This window comes from Callospermophilus lateralis, unplaced genomic scaffold (assembly GCF_048772815.1).
Source record: "Callospermophilus lateralis isolate mCalLat2 unplaced genomic scaffold, mCalLat2.hap1 Scaffold_121, whole genome shotgun sequence".
Lineage (NCBI taxonomy): Eukaryota > Metazoa > Chordata > Mammalia > Rodentia > Sciuridae > Callospermophilus > Callospermophilus lateralis.
In genome coordinates this window covers 3,096,250-3,116,200 of record NW_027512399.1, presented here as the reverse complement: position 1 = coordinate 3,116,200, position 19,951 = coordinate 3,096,250, and the positions used below count along the sequence as shown (strand labels likewise).

General features: G+C 33.1%; 1 pseudogene; it reads right to left on the bottom strand.

Annotated features, from left to right (window-relative positions):
* Positions 1-8,511: 8,511 nt before the first annotated feature.
* On the bottom strand, positions 8,512-16,820 carry LOC143388633 (splicing regulator RBM11-like; annotated as a pseudogene).
* Between the last annotated feature and the right edge of the window lie 3,131 nt (positions 16,821-19,951).

Below are 19,951 nucleotides of genomic sequence, written 5' to 3'. Positions count from 1 at the left end.
TTAAAATTCAACTAAACACAGAATCTTATGGAGATATGAAACATCCTTAAAAAGTTAGGTTAAAGATGATTCTGTGTTGTTTTTTTTTTCTTTTTTTTGTGTGTGTGTTTTGTTTTGTTCTGAGGGTGTGGCTATTCCTTGGTCACCTGAACTCAGCAAAGAAACTGTTATTTTGATGAAGTATCAGTGGCTGAACCACATTAAATACAGACAAATGTTAAAAAAAATTTAAAAAGCCTAATTATGAAAAAATATGTTGCTGCTTTCTCCCTGCACATTTTTTCAAAGTATATCTTAAAGTTTTTGATTTTTTTTAGTCTTGAAAAATAGTGAAAAATTTTGTAGAATTTTCAACCAACTGCATAAGGGTCTGGGAAGCTGAGAGCCTGGAGGAGGGCTGGAAGGAGCAGACAGAAAGGGGTCTTTCCCTTAGTTACTGGAGGCCAACTATAACTAAAAAAGATACAAAAATCCATAAGTGTTTGTAAACAAATGATACAAATGATACAGATTATCAAGTTAGTATCAGTTATAAAAAAATCATATAATCAAGAAAATAGACAAATCATGAACAGGATTAGAAAAAATAGGTGTAAATTGTATTTTTAGAAAGTTATCGGTGATACATAAAAAATAAAGATGAATTTTATATTTTGATTTTAAATGGAAGGCAGAGAGATATTAAAGTCATATAGTACTTCAAAAACCTTACTTAAGTTACAAAGGTATAATCAATTGATAGTTTCTACTTATTTTACTGTATATCTTCCTTGGCATTTCCCCTGAGGTCACACTTTTAGAGTGTGACCAACAACTAAGTAAATAACTAACCAAGAAGATAGTCACTGAAGTTAACAATCTTTTTCAGAAAACCCCAATCAATTTCAGAGCAAAGAAATGGTGCAACACCTATTCATTTCCTTCTTTGGAAAAAGGTCCCTTTTGCAAATCAGATAGAAGAGGAAATTGGTGAACCTTTATAAAAATATTACTAGAAATAAATATGAGTTTTCTTCATTTAGAAGTAAACTGAAATAAAATAAGACCATTGTACAGTATCTTTCAGGGTTAGCCTTAAAAAATGAAAAAAAAAACTCGTTCTAAAGAGCAGAATACTTGGCAGCACACTTCATCCTTAATTTTATGTGGATAAAGAAGTTACCTCAGGTAATAAGGTACATAAACTAATAGGAAGAAATCAAGACTTGATCAAGGGTCTAGAAGAAACTTTTGACGACTATAAAATTTGGGGGGTACAGTAATAAGGAGAGAGACAATGCAGTGTAAATCATGGGATTTCATGCTATCACATACGAAAGCACATACATCATGGACATTGAACAAGACAGCCAAGTTGACAACTTGACTTGGCTAGTTATTTTTATCCAGCCTCGGATGCTGCACAGGATGAATGAGGACTGAGTACCATAATGGTTTCCATAACTGCATTTTATCTATCAAATACCTCTTCCAAATATCCAGCCAGCTAGGAGGAGAGGTCTATCTCTAGGTTCTTGTTACAGCATAATTCTTTTCATCATTCTCTCATAATAAATTAACAAGTGGACCTCTTAACTGAGAAATAATTTTAACCAGAAAAACTCAAACTTTTTTTTACATTTTGCTTTTAGAGACAATAAATGCTAAGCAATCACCACTAATAAAGTGTCAAGAGATTATGCCTAAAATTCAATCAGACCACACTTAACAAAAATAAAGATTTTACTATTGGTCTATAACCATGGTATCAACTCTATTATCATCTACAAAAGAAACAAAAAGCTACTGGCATGGTAGAATACTGGAATATTGAGTTCTAATTAGGGCTCCCCAGGAGGTAGATTAAGACCATGACATAAATTTCATTATATCAGTTTGTGCTACCAAGAAACAGACTACATACATCCAGGAGCCAGAAAGTCAAAGTTGAAGAGCCCTCACTCATGATCATTTCCATTAACCAACTTGGCAATTATATTTTTTTACACCATTCTTCTGCATCCTTCAGTTTTAGAAATTCTAATTATTTAAGAGGACACTTTTCCAACAGGATGTCTAACAAGATTCAAAATAAAATTTAAACTTCACATGAGAACTCTAAATTCTATGTACTAAGAAAAAAGAAAGGAAGAGAAGAAATTACAATCCTAGCTAGGTCATTTCATTCTCCTTAACAGAAGGACATTTATTCCATGTTACAATGAAGACAAAAATCAGATAATGCAATCTAAAAACAGATGATCCTATTTTCTACTTTTTAGTAATCACTTGCCCTACAGGAATGGTGAAAAAAAAGAGTAGTAGTTGTTTCTTGAGAAAATTATGGTGAGGAGGCTCAAATAATTTGGGGAAGAGTATAAGTTTCACTCAATCAGCTAAGTTATAGAGATCAAAAGAAATATTTTTAGGGGATTTAAAATGAACAACAGAAGAGACATAAGATGAGCATTAGTATGACATTCAATTAACACAGCTATCAAAACTAATTAATTGCACTATTTTCCCTTCTTATAAGTTTTCTTCAGGAATAGAGTCTCACAAGTACCATAAACTCAGTACAGAACTTAGACTGAAAAGTGAATTTTTGTGGTGTCACTATAGGGAACTGTGCTTTATGGCACCATTAGGACTGAAGGACTCATTTGCCAGACAATTGCTGAAAGTGGTCTTTTAAAAATACTTTCATCAGGAGAAGAGAGTTTTGTGGCTATGACCATTCAAGGCTTCCTACACTCAAGACTGTTTGGAACTCATGTAAATCACATTCCATGTCTCATTGTAGGAACAAATATGAGAGTGCAAGACAGCTCCAAAATTTCACTTTGAGTAAGCAGAAGCCTCCTTTGAGATAAGACTGCAACCCCAGATTCTGTGCACCCAAACGTGCTTCCTTCCCTTTATTTCCATTGTGCTGATCTGAAGCATACTCATTCATGGACTTCCAAGATGCCTAGTCATGGTCTTAGTCTACCTCCCTGGGAGCCCTAATTAGAACTCAAATGCATCCTTAATCTGCTTCCAGACTTTTTTGTTTTCCAGAAGTTCTTTGAAGTCTTTTGTCACGGAGATCACCTCCTCTTTTCATTGTGGATGTTTATCTCATTTTATGTTTCTCTTTGACTGTTACTTTAATTCACTGTGGGTAAAATAGACTTGTATATTTGAAGATCTGGATCATTAAGTAAAATACTTAGCTTAGTTTATGGGCTTATAATACACAATAAAAAATGTTCAATATATTTTAATATAAATTTAGATCCATGATTAAAATTGAGGAAATAAAATAGGCTTTATAAGGATGTAATTCAGCACTACAAAATTATCATTGTTTTTCACAAAGGATAAGAATTTTGGAAGATAACATGGCAACAAGAAAAAGAATCACTATTTTTTTATATATGGTTTTACTTGAAAGAGAATAATAATGTCACCATAAATCGATGATATAATATAAAACAAAAACCTTTATGAACAATTTCTGTTTATTTTTGACAAAATATATTTGAAGCAAAAATTCCAAAGCCATGAATCTACCAAAAATACTATGAATATACAGTGAATAGCATTTCTACACAAATCATGTAATTTTTGTTATATTATGTAAATTTTCTAGACATAGATGTAGAAGCAAAATACACTAATATTCTTTCTCAAGGCACATTTATAAATCTGCAAATATAATTAAACTTTATTTATTATACACAGATCAGTACATCAAAAATGACAAAATACCTGGAAATAATTCCTTTGGCATATTCCTATTTCCTAGACAATAAGGTCAGCTTTAATATAATATATCTTCTACCTTTTCAGTGACACATAATTTTTAAATTTTAAGTAAACTTCTCCTTTAGGCTCAAAATTCACCATATAACTATGGTACTAATACAATGAGTGATGGATGTTAGAAGAAAAATTATTAGTACTTTTTAGAGATTTGTTTGAAATGAAACACTAGATCAACACATGATCCTTCAAAAAAATTATAATAATGCAAGCACAGCAATAAATTTGAAATAAAGAAGGTATAGACATTATTAGCTACAGGACTTTGAAACCTCATGCTTTGGACCTAAAAGGCAATTATTTTGCTTTGTAATTACAGCACTTTCATAGCTGTGTGAGGAGTCTTAGATCCATGTTTTTGTTTTGTGATCTCATATGCTTCATTTATTCAGATGTATTAATGTAATATATGCTTATATGAGTAATTTGAAATTATATGCCTCTTTCTATTTATAGAATTCTTTAAGAAATTCTTGGTAATCACACAGTTTCTACATTAGAGAGCAATTACCCTGCAAGCTAGAAAATGAACATTGGCTTAAAGAACTCTTCATCCCAGAGTTTAGCCTTAAAATTTCACATAGTTGATTGTCAATAAATTTATATGGTTCATAAAGTTAAGATGTGTTGAATCTTAAAGTAAAGAAATAGGAAACCAGACAGTGCTTCTTCACAGATGCCAAGCTGTCATTACTGGGAAACCCAAGGAGTCTTACAGGGCAGTCTGTCTCTCTGATTGATGTAGTTATGTAAAATTCAAGTCCTGCTTTTCTTCCCCACAACTTTGGCTTTCCTGTGTCATCTTGTTCTTTGCTTTTCAGTGATCAGAGAAGGAGATAGGTTCACAATTATTTGTTCATGCTAAAGAAGCAAACAACAAGCAAAAAAACAAACAAACAAACAAACAAACGAAAAAAAAAAAAAACAAACACAACTAAAAAACAACTGAGTTTGTGAAAACTTCAGAAATTTAAGTACAGTGAACAGGGTAGGATGGGATTCTACTGACATAAATGTTCCTTTAAGAAAAAATAGATTCGGACATTTTCATTGTAACAGAAATTCGAAAGGACATATATGTATGTATATAGGCACACATGAAACTAATACATAAAAAACTAATAAACACAAATATTCCTCCTCTAAACTTGGAAATTATAATTCCTGTGTATTTTTAATCCAGGAATGGGAAATTACTAGCATGTTCATTTGATTTTTCAAAAATTTTCAGTTTGCTTCCAAACCCTTTTATCATGATCCTCTCACTTGTCATTTCTTAACTGAGAGAGTACAGGGTCAGGAAATTTTTAATTTTTTGAGTTAAATTGGATCCAAAGACTTTATGAGAAATATAAGTAGTTTATGGCATTGTGATATTGCTCTTTATAAAATGAAGTTTGAACATAGAATTTCATTTCCTTCTAAAAATTTTAAAACTTATAATTAGTCAAATTATAAAATTCACATCATTAGTAGTTCTATTTTTTATTAATATTACAGTAACAAGTTTATAAATAAAAAATGCTGAATTACAAATGGAGATATGGTACAGTGGTGGAGCACATGCCTAGTATGTGTGAAGTCCTGGGTTTGATCCTTAGCACCACATGAAAATAAATAAAATGAAGGTTTATAATATATCAAGTTAAAACTCATGTCTTCTTTTATAATATGTATACAAATAAGTAATGTTTAAAATCTCTAGATGACATTCCATATGTAAGTTGTATCAGTAGAACTCATTAAACTTAGAACAAATTGGAAACTAATCATAATTTAATCATCATTCCCTATTTTAAAAATGACTTATTTTAGGAGGATATGAATTAAAGAAGCAAACATTATTAGAAGAAAATATCCTCAATGTACCATATGGAACACAGTTTTCTAGGCTGAGTAGAACTGTTGGAGCTGAAGTCTCTCTTCTGCAGCTACAAGAAACCTCACCAGTATGCTAAAATTCCCTCCTTCCACAGCCTTTCCATGAACCAACTGCACACTACTTCTGAATCTAAGAATGCAGATGGATGAGGCCAGGGAGGATGTGGTGCAGGTAACAGCCTAAAGAGTTGCACGTTTTAAGGAAAGACATCTTTAAGTTCTGTCTCTGCAGCCCTATAATTTGAATATCTATAAAAAATGACAAAAATCTCCCTGGAAAGCACAGAACTGTGGCTTTCCCAGTGTAACATGTCAGCTTTCTCTTAATTTTACTCTCTTCTTTGTTCGATAACAGCAATCCTTGGAGAGCTGTTCTCCAAACTTTTTTCTGGACTTATTTGGGATGACATTTCAATTGGAATCATGTCCCAGTCAAAGTTGCTACTATTCTGATCATAATATCAAATTAGTCCAGTCCCATTAAACAATTTACAATGCCTCAACTTTGGCATGAGGGATTCCCGGCACCTCCAATGGTTCCACTATGGCTCTGAGGGTCCTACCTCTATCATGTGTGATAGGCTCCTCTTCCCTAGCTTGTTCCCAAATGAAGCACCTGGTTTTCTGGGTACTTTTGTTTCTGTATGCCACCATTTTCAAAGTGGCAGTTTTGTGATTCAGGCTCTGTGTAAAATATTAAAATTAATCTCAAATGAAGAAAGAAGAAGAAGAAGGAGGAGGAGGAGGAGGAGGAGGAGGAGGAGGAGAAGGAGAAGAAGAAGAAGAAAGGAGAAGGAGAAGGAGAAAGGAGAAAGGAGAAAGGAGAAGAAAAAGAAGAAGGAGAAGAAGAAGAAGAAGAAGAAGAAGAAGAAGAAGAAGAAGAAGAAGAAGAAGAAGAGGAGGAGGAGGAGGAGGAGGAGGAGGAGGAGGAGGAGGAGGAGGAGGAGGAGGAGGAGGAGGAAGAAGAGGAAGAAGAGGAAGAACTGAAGGCCACAGGCTGAGGAGATCACAGGAAGATTGAACATGGAGCTGAGTCAGAGCGCATGCTGGAAGCCCACCCTAAGGTACCTGTGATGAGCCCTCATACTCACTAGTGGTGGTAGAGGGGAGGTCTGCCCTTTCTCTTAGAGAAACCATGTAATATTAGCTTGGGCTTGTGTGTACTATATATAAAGTTATATAAAGTGTAAAAAATAAAATGGAGACTTGTGATGGAGAATCAAAAGAAAGTACAATCATTTTAAGCAGGTCACTGATATTCCAGGTGTTGAAATCAGAAAATACGGCTTCATCACAACCATTGTCAATATGTGAAGGGTTAATAAAAGTGTCATAAAAAATAAAAAGGATATTTCAGAGAGATTTGGAAACTTGAACTAAATGGTAATACAATAAAACTATAACCTGTACAGGTAATATTCTACATGGTTGATTTTGGGATAGTTTGAAAGATGCATAAAAAACATAAGAAATACCAAAGCATGAGACCTCCAAAGCCATGTGCAAGAGAAATATAAAATAGGAGATTTTTAAAGATATGCTATTTCCTAATTATGCAGAAGCCATTTTCCCCTTTGGCTTGATTCTAAATTGAAAAAAAAAATGTGAATGTAAAACCAGAAGAGTATGTGTTTCAAAAGCCAAGAAAACACAGTTAAAACTACATAAAGCACAGGTCAGGTTTTCATATTGATCAGATTAAAGTAGATTAATGTTTGTTCTAAATTCTACTATACGTAGTTAAATTCAGTTACTCATTTTGTTAAAAACAGATCTTTATTCTTTTAAACAGTAAGTATCTATAAAGTGCTATTCAACATGCAAAAGAAACATCTAAGCATGGCCCTTCCTACTAAATTTGGTGCTCTACTCACAAATGAGTTGCATGATTCTTTCAATTAGCTTTAATAAACATAATTCTTATCATTCTAATTTATGGTGGGCTATAAAATTAACAAAAATGTTTTAAAAAACCCCAATTTGTTTAACGTGTATTCTATCTTCCAAATAAATGAACCCAAAATAGAAACATTTTTTGGACAATTAAGTATTAGATATCATACATTAATGAAATATCATTCTATTTACTTATTAATTATCAAGATTTAAATACATTAAACATATTCTCTCAAACCTGGCTGGCAAAAGAGGTAGATAATGTAATACTTACATAGCCAACTTAATGTTCATTATAAACAAAGTAAGAAGTAAAGAGGCAAGAATCCCCATTGAACTCATATAACAAGTTAATGAATCAAAAGCCAATCCCATGATAATAATCTTTCCTTTGGTATCACTGTCATATGTCTTCATTTGATAAAATAAACCTGAAGTACATTAAGGCACAGAAACAACTTGAGTGAATGTAAAAATTAAAATGTTATTAACAAAGGAAACAAAGTCTATTTATAACATATTCACTAGGAACCACATGCAACTCTTAAATATTTGCATTACTTTCTTTTGGCAAATCTAATGATCCTAATTACAGCATAATTGTACTCGAATATTATATTAACAATATAGAGAAATCACAGTACCTTATCCACAAGTGTTCAGTAGCTGACTTTTAGTTAATAGTTTAATGAAATTTCATCATCAGTACTAAAATAAAATGATACAAAGTATATTTTTATTGGCAATGGGTCAAATATATTATTACATACAAAAGTAGTACATTATATTATTTTTAAAAGCTTTTATCATTTGAGGCAAAAATTGAATAGCAAATCAGATAAGTCATGTTTTCATATATTTCAAAAAAGACAAGACACTCAAAAAATTGGTCAGTTTTCTTTAAACAGAATTGAGATCAATGAAGACACGTATTATCTGAAGGTAATACTAATATCTTTTCTTTTTCTTACATTTTCGGAATTTTTGGCTGAATTCATTTCCTCTATTGTTTTCTGTTCTACTATAACTGTCACTGGTTTGCTTTTGCCTCTTTCAGGTATTCATCTGATAAAGGTCAGAGTCACTTGGTTGTTGGATAGTCCATTCATAGGAGCTAGGTCCAGCATCTAGATCTGGAACATAACTCAGTGAGGAAGACCCAGACATGCTATTGGGAAGTTGGGCTGTCATCTCATAGTAAGGAAGCTGCAGCACTGGATTATGTGCATGTCGCTGCTGTGAGGAAAAAAAAGTCAACTTATATATCAAAACAAATCCAAAATGCTAAGTTAAATGCACATTAAAAAGTCTAATGCATGTTAAAAGTAACATGAATTATGCAAATAGTCATGAGTAAATCAAATTGTATTTTGGTATAAGAAAGGCAGTGACTTCATAGTAGGAGTGTGGGAGCTTCCTTAAATCCTTAACATAAACATTTAAAGGTTTATTAGTTTACTAAAATATAGATTATCAAAGAAATATAATGCAAACCACATATGTAGTTTTAACTCTTCTAGGAGCCACAATATAAGAATAAAATGAAACAGATAAAAATTTTTACAAATGTATTAATCTCAATATATGATAGAGACATGATAACTAAAATTTCTAACTACTCACAGCAAATTAGAAATAAACTGTGATACCTTGAACTTGTCTTTCAACTCACTTCCATCTCTACCAGAGGGGGGGGAGAAAGAGAGAAACAGAGAGAGAGAGAGAGAGAGAGAGAGAGAGAGAGAGAGAGAGAGAGAGAGAGAGAAGAGAAGAATTGAATAGAATATGTTGGGAAAAATACTTTCATAGTTTCAGGTAATGAGTGGTTGTTCATTAATATTAACTATATGAGTACCAAATACTATGAATGTTTTTCATGTTCTTCAAAAATTTGTGTCATATATATGCTAAACTAAATAGGTATCAAACTTACCATTTTCTGAAAGAGAAAATATTCTTGAGGTAAAGCAGTATTATTAATGGGAAAAAACTGCATGGGAAAGGAAGATCTGCCCAAGATTTCTTCATTCCTTTTAAGAAATAAAATGGAAAGCAAAAAAATCCTTAAAATTCTTAGGTACAAATATTCTTTTCTCTTAATAACTTAACGAGGGTTGTCCATAATCAGAAACAGAGACAGAAAGAGCTTCTCTGGTAGCAGTTAGAATTAAATATCTTAAACAAACACATGCAAATAATGTTATTATATTGATAATGTAGTGTCAAAACAATACATTAATTAATTATTTCATTACTAAATATTGAAATTTCAACATTCAGAGTCACATTTGGTTTTCTGATATGAAAATGTTAGACCAACGCTTGTATTTACATAAAGACATACAACATTTAGATAGTAACAGAACAATAGCAAGTCATTAATCATCACTGGACATACACTTCAATCTTCTACAGATATAAAAACAAAGAGGGAGAAATTATCATCAATTTATTTTAAAGTATCTTTATTATGTAAATATATAAACTGTACTCCTTCCTAAATGGACTATTAATGTTAACATAAACATGTTGACTGATATCTTCCAGGCATTAAGATAATCAAAACATCTCTAATTAAAAAACTGTGGTGTTCCCCACATTTCATTTATACATGTGATCGTTGCTCTTATGGAGATGTTATAAATCCTGGCTAGGTTCTGCAGCTACTCTTCAATAGTCTACTAGCTCTATAGTATACCCTAATTTTAATGCTAACCACTAATCCATAGGCTAGGAAGCGTACTCTAAGGGAGGCTGAAATCAGCACTGGCAGATGGGAAGAAATGACAGAATGTAGTCAGATGGATGGGGGAGACCGCATTTAAAAATACTGAGACTAGTATCCCAGAAGTCAGTAGAAGTCAGAAGTCCATAGTTCATTAAGAAAGAAATTAGAAAAATATAAGTTGTTCCATAGGGGTAAACTGAATAAACATTGAAGCTGCTGAATGGCTGATCAGAAAGTTCTCATCACCTTAAAAAGAGTAGCTCTCATATAACAGTGGGGTTAAAAAATGAACAGGAAGAAAGGATTGAAAGATAAAAATATTTATTAGTGATAGGAAGAAGAAAAATATGGGAGCCCAATTAGGAGACAAGGTGAAAGGTGAAGGGAAATTACAGAGTAGGGAAGACTCTGCAGCAGAGGTGAGATAAGCTGCATTATGAAAACAAGTGTCAATTGTCTAAAACCAGTATTTTTCCCACGTGAATCTTTGGACACATAGTTGTCTGCATGGAGGAATCACATGTAAATTAAAAACTGTTATGGATTGATACATTCTCTCCATTTTCAGTTAATGAAACCCTCAGTACCTTATAATGTGGCCATATTTGAAAACAGGATCATTGCATATGTCATTGGTTAAGACATGTTAATACTGGAATAGGATGGATCCATAACCCTTTATGACTGGTATTCATATAAAAAGGAATATTTGGAGATGAAAACAGAAGAACAACCTGTGAAAATAAAGGCAGAAATGTGAGTAAAGCTTCTGTCATTCAAGGAATACCAAGCAATGCTATCAAAACAACAGAAGAATAGGGGAGAGGCATGGGATAGATTCTTCTTCATAGCTTAGAAGAAACCAGTGCTTCCAATATTTTGATCCTGGATGTCTAGCCTCCAAAATTTTAAGACAATTAATTTCTGTTGATTAAGCACTCTATAGTACGTTGTTACAGTGGCTCTAGCAAATTAAAAATTAGTTCAATAAAGAGCAAGGCATAAGAGGCAATAAGAAGTCAAAAAAACCCATTTACAAGGAAGACTAATGAAGACTAGATTACATTTGCATATCACAACCAGGACATGATAACTCATTCTTATTCTTCCTTTATAAAATACCAAATACTAGAAAAAAAGTACTACCAATGAAATGTAGTGTCATGGGATATACATATGACTTTTTTGACATTACAGTCTAGACTCTGAGATGATTTACAAACTATGTATCAAATATAAGATAGTTATACTACAATCTTCTATTGCCTATCTAGTCTTTTAAACTCCAAATCCTACAAATATTTTGTTCTTTTCCCAAACCCAAAGAAAATGAAGTAGTTTTTTGCTCTTGGTATTAAAGAAGAGGGGAAGCTATTACATCATATATATGGCTCAATCCATAAATCTATAATGATTTCCCTATCTTAGTAGTAATTTTCCTTTTGTTGAATACTTACAATATATTCAGTATTTTAAGTACCTTGTATTTACTATAAAAATTTATTCTCATAAAAACTTTTTAAGTATTATTTTAATTTTAGAGATAAGGATACAGAAAGGTAAAATAACCTCCTCAGAGTCACAGCATTAATAAAGTGGCACTGGCAGAATTCAAATCCAGGCAATCTGATTTTATTACCTACTTTATTAAGTTCTCTTTATTCTCCCCAATATAGAAATTCTGGGGAGAATAAAAATATGTAGCACACTTATTTGGGGTTTAATACTTCTGCCAAAAATAATTCTGGGTATTTGCCAGTCCCAAAAGGTCACTCTCCCATGCCTTAGGGGGCTGATACAGTTAACAAGGGATAGGATGTTTGGTTATTATTAGTTTATTTGAAAATATTCAGTTCTGCCAAAGACAACAAGAAAACAAACAGGATGGACAAAATTCTTAAAAATGCTTAGTGTAGATTGTAAGTAAGCTAGCAGTTTATTAACAGCAATGGAACTGTGAGGGATAAAATAAGCAAGAAACCTAGGAAGCCAAGATAGAATTCATAATATATATAGTAATGGATAGTGAATGATTTAGATCTTATAACACACAAGAGAGATGGATATCTACTCCTGATCATGCCTAACAGTTATATTTCTCTTCTTCCCTTCATTCTGCCTAAGATAATCTGAGAGAAAATCTACAGAAAACAAGCTGATGAAACAGGATGCTCCTCATCAAGTAAGTAATATTAGTTCCAGGAACTTTCCATCTGAAGGGATAGCCTTGCTCAAACATACACTATTGTCCTCATCACCACACTATCAGTAGGGAAGGTTGACAGCAGAGAAACAGTGTCTGAATATTAATATAACCAGAATTCAGTTACTTCATCCTGCTGCCCACTTACAATCTATTCTAAGAAGTGTGCTAAACTATCCACCAAACTTGCTCTTACTTTTCACTGTGTTTTTTTACACTGATTTAATAAACACTGTGATTTTGGAATCTTAAATTGGTTTGGCAGACTTTAGGTACCATAACCTCTGGATACCTTGCCAGACAGTTTACTGGAAGGTTATCACTGCATCAATATATCAGGCTACACCAAATTCTAGAACACAGAGAAGTTCTAAACATTAGTGAAATAAATAATTGAATGGCTTAACATCAGAAGACTTAGTTTCAAGGCTAGCACTTTATCATCCTTGTGACCTTGATAATTGGTTAACTTTTTTGTCTGCATTTACTGAAACATAAAATACGGATAACAATATTTCTATGATCCATCACAGTAAGACTTTGTATGTTTAAATGATTTAACAGCTATGTAAAACATACAGAAAATCATAAAGAATACCTCAAACGTAAATCTATGTCACTTACTACTTTAAATATTAAAACTGACCTTTAAATGAAAATATTTTCTCCCACTTTCCATGGGTTCAGAAGAAATAAACTTCTTAATCTAATCCTATGTATAAATAGTAATATTCTGTAATAGTCCAGAATAGGATAAAAATCATCCTCTGACATATTTATTATTTTTCATTAATATAGATTATAAGAACATACTTATTTGCTTTACCTTTATGAAAAAGTATATTTCTAATTACCTGTAGGTATGTGAATTTATCTTAACACAGCTCTCAAAATTTTGGTTAGCTGGTTCTGAAGAGCGAAAACTTCCTTTGAAAGAAATACAATGATTACTTTAGGGTTCAACTACTTGGAGTTTAAATATTAAAACATAATATAAACCAATCTTTAAAGATATAGTAGTGACTTGAAATTCCACAGTTACATAAAATATGTGCATATCTATCTCTCAAGTCATATTTAAAGATTGTATATATTACTGTAAATGAATGAAGTATAATCAATATTTATCCAAAAGCAAGTCATAAATAAGAATAAAATGATATGAAACTATATAAGATATATGATGTTGTTTTGTAATACTTACCTAGAAACTAATAATTTCAAATGTCAGCACTCTTTGCCTCCATGGTAGAAGGCATGAGTTCTCTAAATTGCTCAAAAGCCAAGTCAACTTTTTATAGGATGTGTAATATAATAAGCTCTGGCCTATTTTATCAGCCTGTGTGAGTTAACTGGGTAGAATCAAAGAGCATGATGCATCCATGCTTTAAAGTAAAAAAGAAAATGTGAAATGCAAAGAGAAGAACTTTTACTATGCAAGAAGATATTGCTTTTTTAATTCTTATTTTTCATTTTTAGTGGATCAAGAGAAATAAAAACCAAAGGCGTGATACATCAATAAGCCTGAACGATTTATGGCAGTGATACATCAATAAGTCTGTACCATGTATAAAATGCTTAAACACAATATTCTAAGAATCACTCAGATAGTCTCTATTGGTCCCTGAAAAGATGTGAGGCCAAGTGTAATAGTTTTCTGGGCAGCTAATCACATATGCCTAGTTCCTAGCATGAATTCAGGACAAGGATTTAAAGCCATTGAGTCAGGAATCTTTCCTCCCCTTCTAGCAAGGCTCTACAGGTACCTTTGTCCACTTTGTTCTTATAGGGGCTTAAAACAGCTCCAGACAACAGAAGGAGTTATTCGGAAGGGCTAATTTATCCACTTATCTTCCAAATAGTAGGTATTTGATACCATACATTAGCAGTGACAAGAAGATTGGCAAACAACCTTGCTACATAAAAGCTATTTACGTACCTTCAGTTCATATAAATTTGATCAATTTTAGTCAATAGCAACCATCATAGCTATCTCCTGATTTTAAAATAGTACATTTTAAATTTTACTTAGAAGAGATGCTACAAATTTGGTAATATAACTGGCAATACAAATTAACTATATAGTATTATAAATTAGATATGTGTTTGAAAAAATTAAGAGACTACAGAGACACTTTTATTGTCTTATACTACAAGGAAAACAAAATGCTTACAATTTCTGAGACTAGCAACAACCACAAAACACACTTTGAAAATTCATCAGTGAGAGAACCTACCAAATCGATACTGCACATTAATTGGTCTTCCATATAAACGGATTCCATTCAGCAAAGCTATTGTATAAGACACTGATTCTGGGTGCTTAAAGCAGACAAATCCAAAGGATTTCAGCTTTCCTTCTCTGTCTTTGCATATAGTCACTTTGGTTAGTGGCCCAGCCTACGAGAAACTTAAAAATTATTTACTCATAAATCCAAAGATTTATTTTTACACTCAGAAAAATAATTAAACTTTAAAGAAAAAAAGGTTAGCAATAGCTTTATGTAGCTCTGCTAATAATGCATTTTCCTTACAAACATCACACTTACTCATACGTCCTCTATATTTTCTTTAGCAAATTCTCCATGGGCAAAAAGTAAAAACATAAGCTTACTTCCTGATCTATTACATGAGGTTTACATTTCATTTAAGTGGAAAAAGGAAATCATAAAAAATGAGAAGATAATATATACTGCCTTGTGGGTCCACAAAATTGATAAGGATCTAGTCCTTATGGACTTGAAATCATATAGTTTTTGTACAGGTAATTGCAACCCCACATTCATCTCTCCCCACCCATTTTTTTGGGGGGGGGCACTCAACATGAAAAACCCTTGTTGAAGACAATAATTTTACATTCCTTTCTTCCTTTTTGGTGGTAAGACTCAAATTATATTGGTTAAAAAAAAAGATAAGATTTACAGGTTTTGTTTTAAAGGGCAAACTTAAAAAGGTAGCAAATTAAAAGGATAAAGTCTTAAAAATATTTTTCAAATAATAGAAAGTTTTTCATTTATGAGAAGAAACTGTGGTCCTGAACAGAATATTCTCTACTAACCTATGTGTATCTATTATTAACATAGAGACACTTTAGTTTAGAGATAAAGTGGGTCCTTCAAAACCAAAGAAATTCTTTCACCTCTGGTACTTATACTTAATCCTAGACATTTAGCTCTGCTATTGTCTCCCTTGGAACCTTCCCTTATTCTGACAGGAGGAAGTCACTTTTTATTTCTGTTAATGTTAGTTAGCATTACTACTAATACAGGCAGCAAACACCTAGTAAATGCCAGCTATAGCTTTGGTTTATTTAGGTTAGCTCATTTATTCATCACAATTGCATCATATTATTCTTCACAGTCTCATCATCTTGTAGATAGTATTACTCCCATTTGACATTTGAGGAAACTAAGAGACTTAGGTTCTGGCCAAAAGTCACACTGCTGACCTAAGAGCCATGCTTTTCCCATACTATATATCTCTGTCTTTGGTAGATTACCCTAAATAATGGTAATTAATGTTCATTTTCCCCTTTAACAAAGTGTAAGGAATGTTTCTAAAATTTTTATGTCCAGCACCATACTTGTGTTTTCCCTGTGATTCTGGATCATTAAATGCTTAGATGCGTGGCTGAATGAAGATATACCATTGGCAAGTGAGACGTCCTGTGCATCACAGGTAAGTGTTTACAGAACACAGGAGACTGAATCCCAGACTTAATCCAGACCTCAAAAACTTTCCTAAAGTCCTCTTGGAATTACCAGGGAATCAGTTGGTCACAGTCATGGTATATTGGTTGTCCATCATCTCACATCTCATTTATCATTCTAGAATAAAAATACTCGCATAAAAGGGCTTAGGAAGATGAGTAATACATATGAAAACATTTTTAAAGGTGACACCTCTCACTTTGCAGAATGCAAAGCATAAGGGTGCTTATTATCTGAAGGAAGACAGTGACAGGGCTGTTTTCTACTGGAGCACATCCAAGGCCCGGTAAACCCTTAATGAGGGCTGGGAGTTAGGGAGGGCCCAGCCACTGCCCAACCTCAGAACTCTGCAGTGGGGATGGGGCTAAACCATATCCTTCACCAGCTGCTCCGCTGGGGACAGGTGCATCCAGTCAAAAATAATTAAAAGCACGGCACAAGAGAGGGCTGGAAGGGTGCCAGGCCGCCGGTGGTCCAGGTGTGCCCCGCCCCTCCGCCGCCCCTTCCCCGAGGACGCTTCCTGAAGGAATAGCTCCTAAAGAATCTCTTCCCGCACGCTGGGCTCTAAATTGCCCACAAACCCGGTACTGTCGGCCTCCTCCTGAGCTGGGAACATCCCTCCGGTGTCAGCCCCAGGATGGAGGAAGGGCCAGACCCACCCCCTTGCTCCGCTTCACTGCGCTGCTGGGGTGAGGGAGGAGGGCGGGAAAGGGAGCGCGCTAGTAATGGAGCTAAGCTGCGGGCCAAGCCCCCCGGAGCCCGCGGGGACCGCCCACCACGCTGCCCCGCGCCCAGAATCAGGCCTTGAAAGAGTGTTAGGTAAGGAAGATTGTTGTTAAGGGGCTTTGCCCTTTTGCTTGTCGAGGGTGCTCTCTGTTTTCTCCTGCTTTTTAAAGTCCTTATTTAAAATGTCGGTTGAGTAAATCCAAAGTCAAAGACTACAGAGATGATTTAAGATTTAGTAACTTCACTCTCAGAAGCTGCTAGGCTAATAAGGGAAGAATAATTTGTCTCCAAAGAGTCAAAGGATGAGTCATTAAGATTTTTAAAATTAAATTGTTATAGAAAATGATATTTAAAGAATGAATGCATGTATGGATCTTGTTACAATAGAATACTGAAATTAAAATTTTATTTACCCAGGAAGTGCTCCCAAGAGAAGTCTTTGAAAATGGCAACCCAAGTTTTTGGTGGGCTCCGAAAGCAGTTGAACTTGAGAAAACAGTCATATCAAGGAATCCTTGGAAAATGTCTACGTAGGATCCTGAAACCATCCTGTAAATATGGTAAAAGTAATGAGGACACCATTCCTTTTAGTTTGGGAATTCATTTTGAATTGAGGAGGCAAGTTTTTGCTTGTCTGATGGACCAGAAAAATCATCTTTTCAAAAAAAAAAAAAAATACATTTTAGGAAATCTACTTTTCTCCTTTTACTCTGACATTACTTAGCTTTATGACTTTGAAAAAATAACTTCTGGTTGAAATTCAGGTTATGTTCCTTAAGGAATGGATCAGACTAAATATAATGACTTCATTTAATAGGTATTTTCTGAGTGTTCACTATGAAATGAAAGTGAACATAAAAACTCTGCATAATGGGAAAGACAGAGGTTCTATACATACAAATGCAATAAAGTGTCAGTAACTCTAGTAATTATCTTAGTTGATAATTCATGAGTATATAAATTGTTTCCCTTTCTCTCTCTCTCTCTCTCTCTCTCTCTCTCTCTCTCTCTCTCTCTCTCCCTCTCCCTTTGTCACCAGTATAAACATAGTAGGGTAGAAGGAGGTTAAGGAAACTAGTACAGTTTAAGCAAATAACAAAGAAATGCTGACCAAATGAATGGTTACCTGGAAGTCTCTGTTATGTGTATATCTCCTGATATACATGTATTTATGTATCTTATACAAACCAACATATTTCCTCCTTAACCTACCTTCGGACACTACTTGTCTTGGAGCTGTATCTTCAGCTTTCTTTGTAAAAATTTAGTGTTATTTTTGACTGTGCATGCTATAAATCTTTGTATTTGCAAATAATTAGTGTAATTAGATCATATTATGTTTTTATATTGAAATTTACACCATTCTTTTGTTTACAGATGCACATGAGTTTGGTGTTCTTAATACATCTTCTGTTTTGGTTGTACATGATTTATAGTGCTTATGATTCTGGAGTACTTATTCAATGTTATAAACTATAAAATTCAGCCCCTGTGGCTATTTGTTTAGAATTTTACCTCAATAGATCTTTTTTTAAAAATGTATATATACTGTGTTTCCTAACTCATGATAGGAAATCTAGCAATAACTAAAAAATAATTCACTTTACTCTTAACATTTACTGGACCATTAGTCACATAGAAGGCATTGCTTGTTTCAATCTGAGGAATACTTTATTATAAAGAATTAGCTTTTCTTTATTCATACCAGGATGTCTTATACTTCTACTTGTATGAACCTGTCAAAATGAAAAAAATATATATTTAAATTAGTTTATATGCTTATAAAACTGGAGCTCTTTACTCTTTCTTCTTTACCCAGATGACTCATTCTTTTTTAACTCAGTCCAGGTAGGATTCCCTGAATTCTGCAATCTAGATTAGCTGAGGGCCCCACCTGTATAAGTATCACAGTTTCCTAAGTATTTCTTCAAGTCCCCCTTTATTGTGAACTATCATGCAGTAAATATACTATAATACCTAGAACAATCTCTGACATGTCTATAGGCCAATAATAAATAGTTGCTGAAAAAATACTGTTTGAATAAATGAATATTCTTACTTTGTATTTGTATTCCCAGCAGGTTAGTCTATGCCGGGCAATCCATAGGTGCTTAATAAAAGTTGCATAAATGAATGACCAAATGAATGTCCAAATGGAAAATTGGAAATTTACTGTTAAAGGACTCTTTTTTTAAAAAATTGACTTCATTTTTAAAAATTCTAATTTTGTCTTTATTATGATTTTCCTGCCCATATTTTCCCCCAAGTAAATATAACAGTTTTTGTTCTTGTTTTTTTACATGTATTTTAGATGTGGTTATTATAAAGAAACTTTTTTTTAATTTAAAGAAATAAAATTAAAAATTACCAGAAAATATATCACATAGAGATAATAATCTTGGAGGGAAAACTTGGATTTTGAACAATATGTATATACATATAACACAATTTTAAAATCATACTGTCTATATCATTTTTGAGCTTATCCTTTTCTCCTTAAAAGCATAATGAAGGTTTTTTCTACACGTATAAATATGGGTCTGTCTGATTTTTAAATTTTAATCTGCAGTGTGGATATAATTAGGCTAATCCTACATGGTTAGAAATTTATATTTTTCCATTTTTTGGCTATTATACCAATGCTCTAATGAACATCCTTGTTGGGATACATTTGTGCACATGTGGATTATTATTACTTTGGAGGACCTTGGATTTTTGTAGAAAAGTATCCTGGTGTTAAAAATACCTTGATGAATGAAAGGGTAAGATTACTAAACATTTTGACACATTGCTAAGTTAAATAAAATGTTGTAGTGAAGTGCATTCTGATAAATAGTTACTTTGCAATCACTATAAATATTATTCAACTATTATAATTACCTCAGAAGCAAGTCTGGTGCATAGAACTCAGTTTTCTTTCTTCTTAATCATTATCATCACCATTATTGTCAATGTCATCATCACCTTGATGTTCTTGTTCACACTGTATGCATGTCAGCCATTTTTTATATCCAAGGAAAA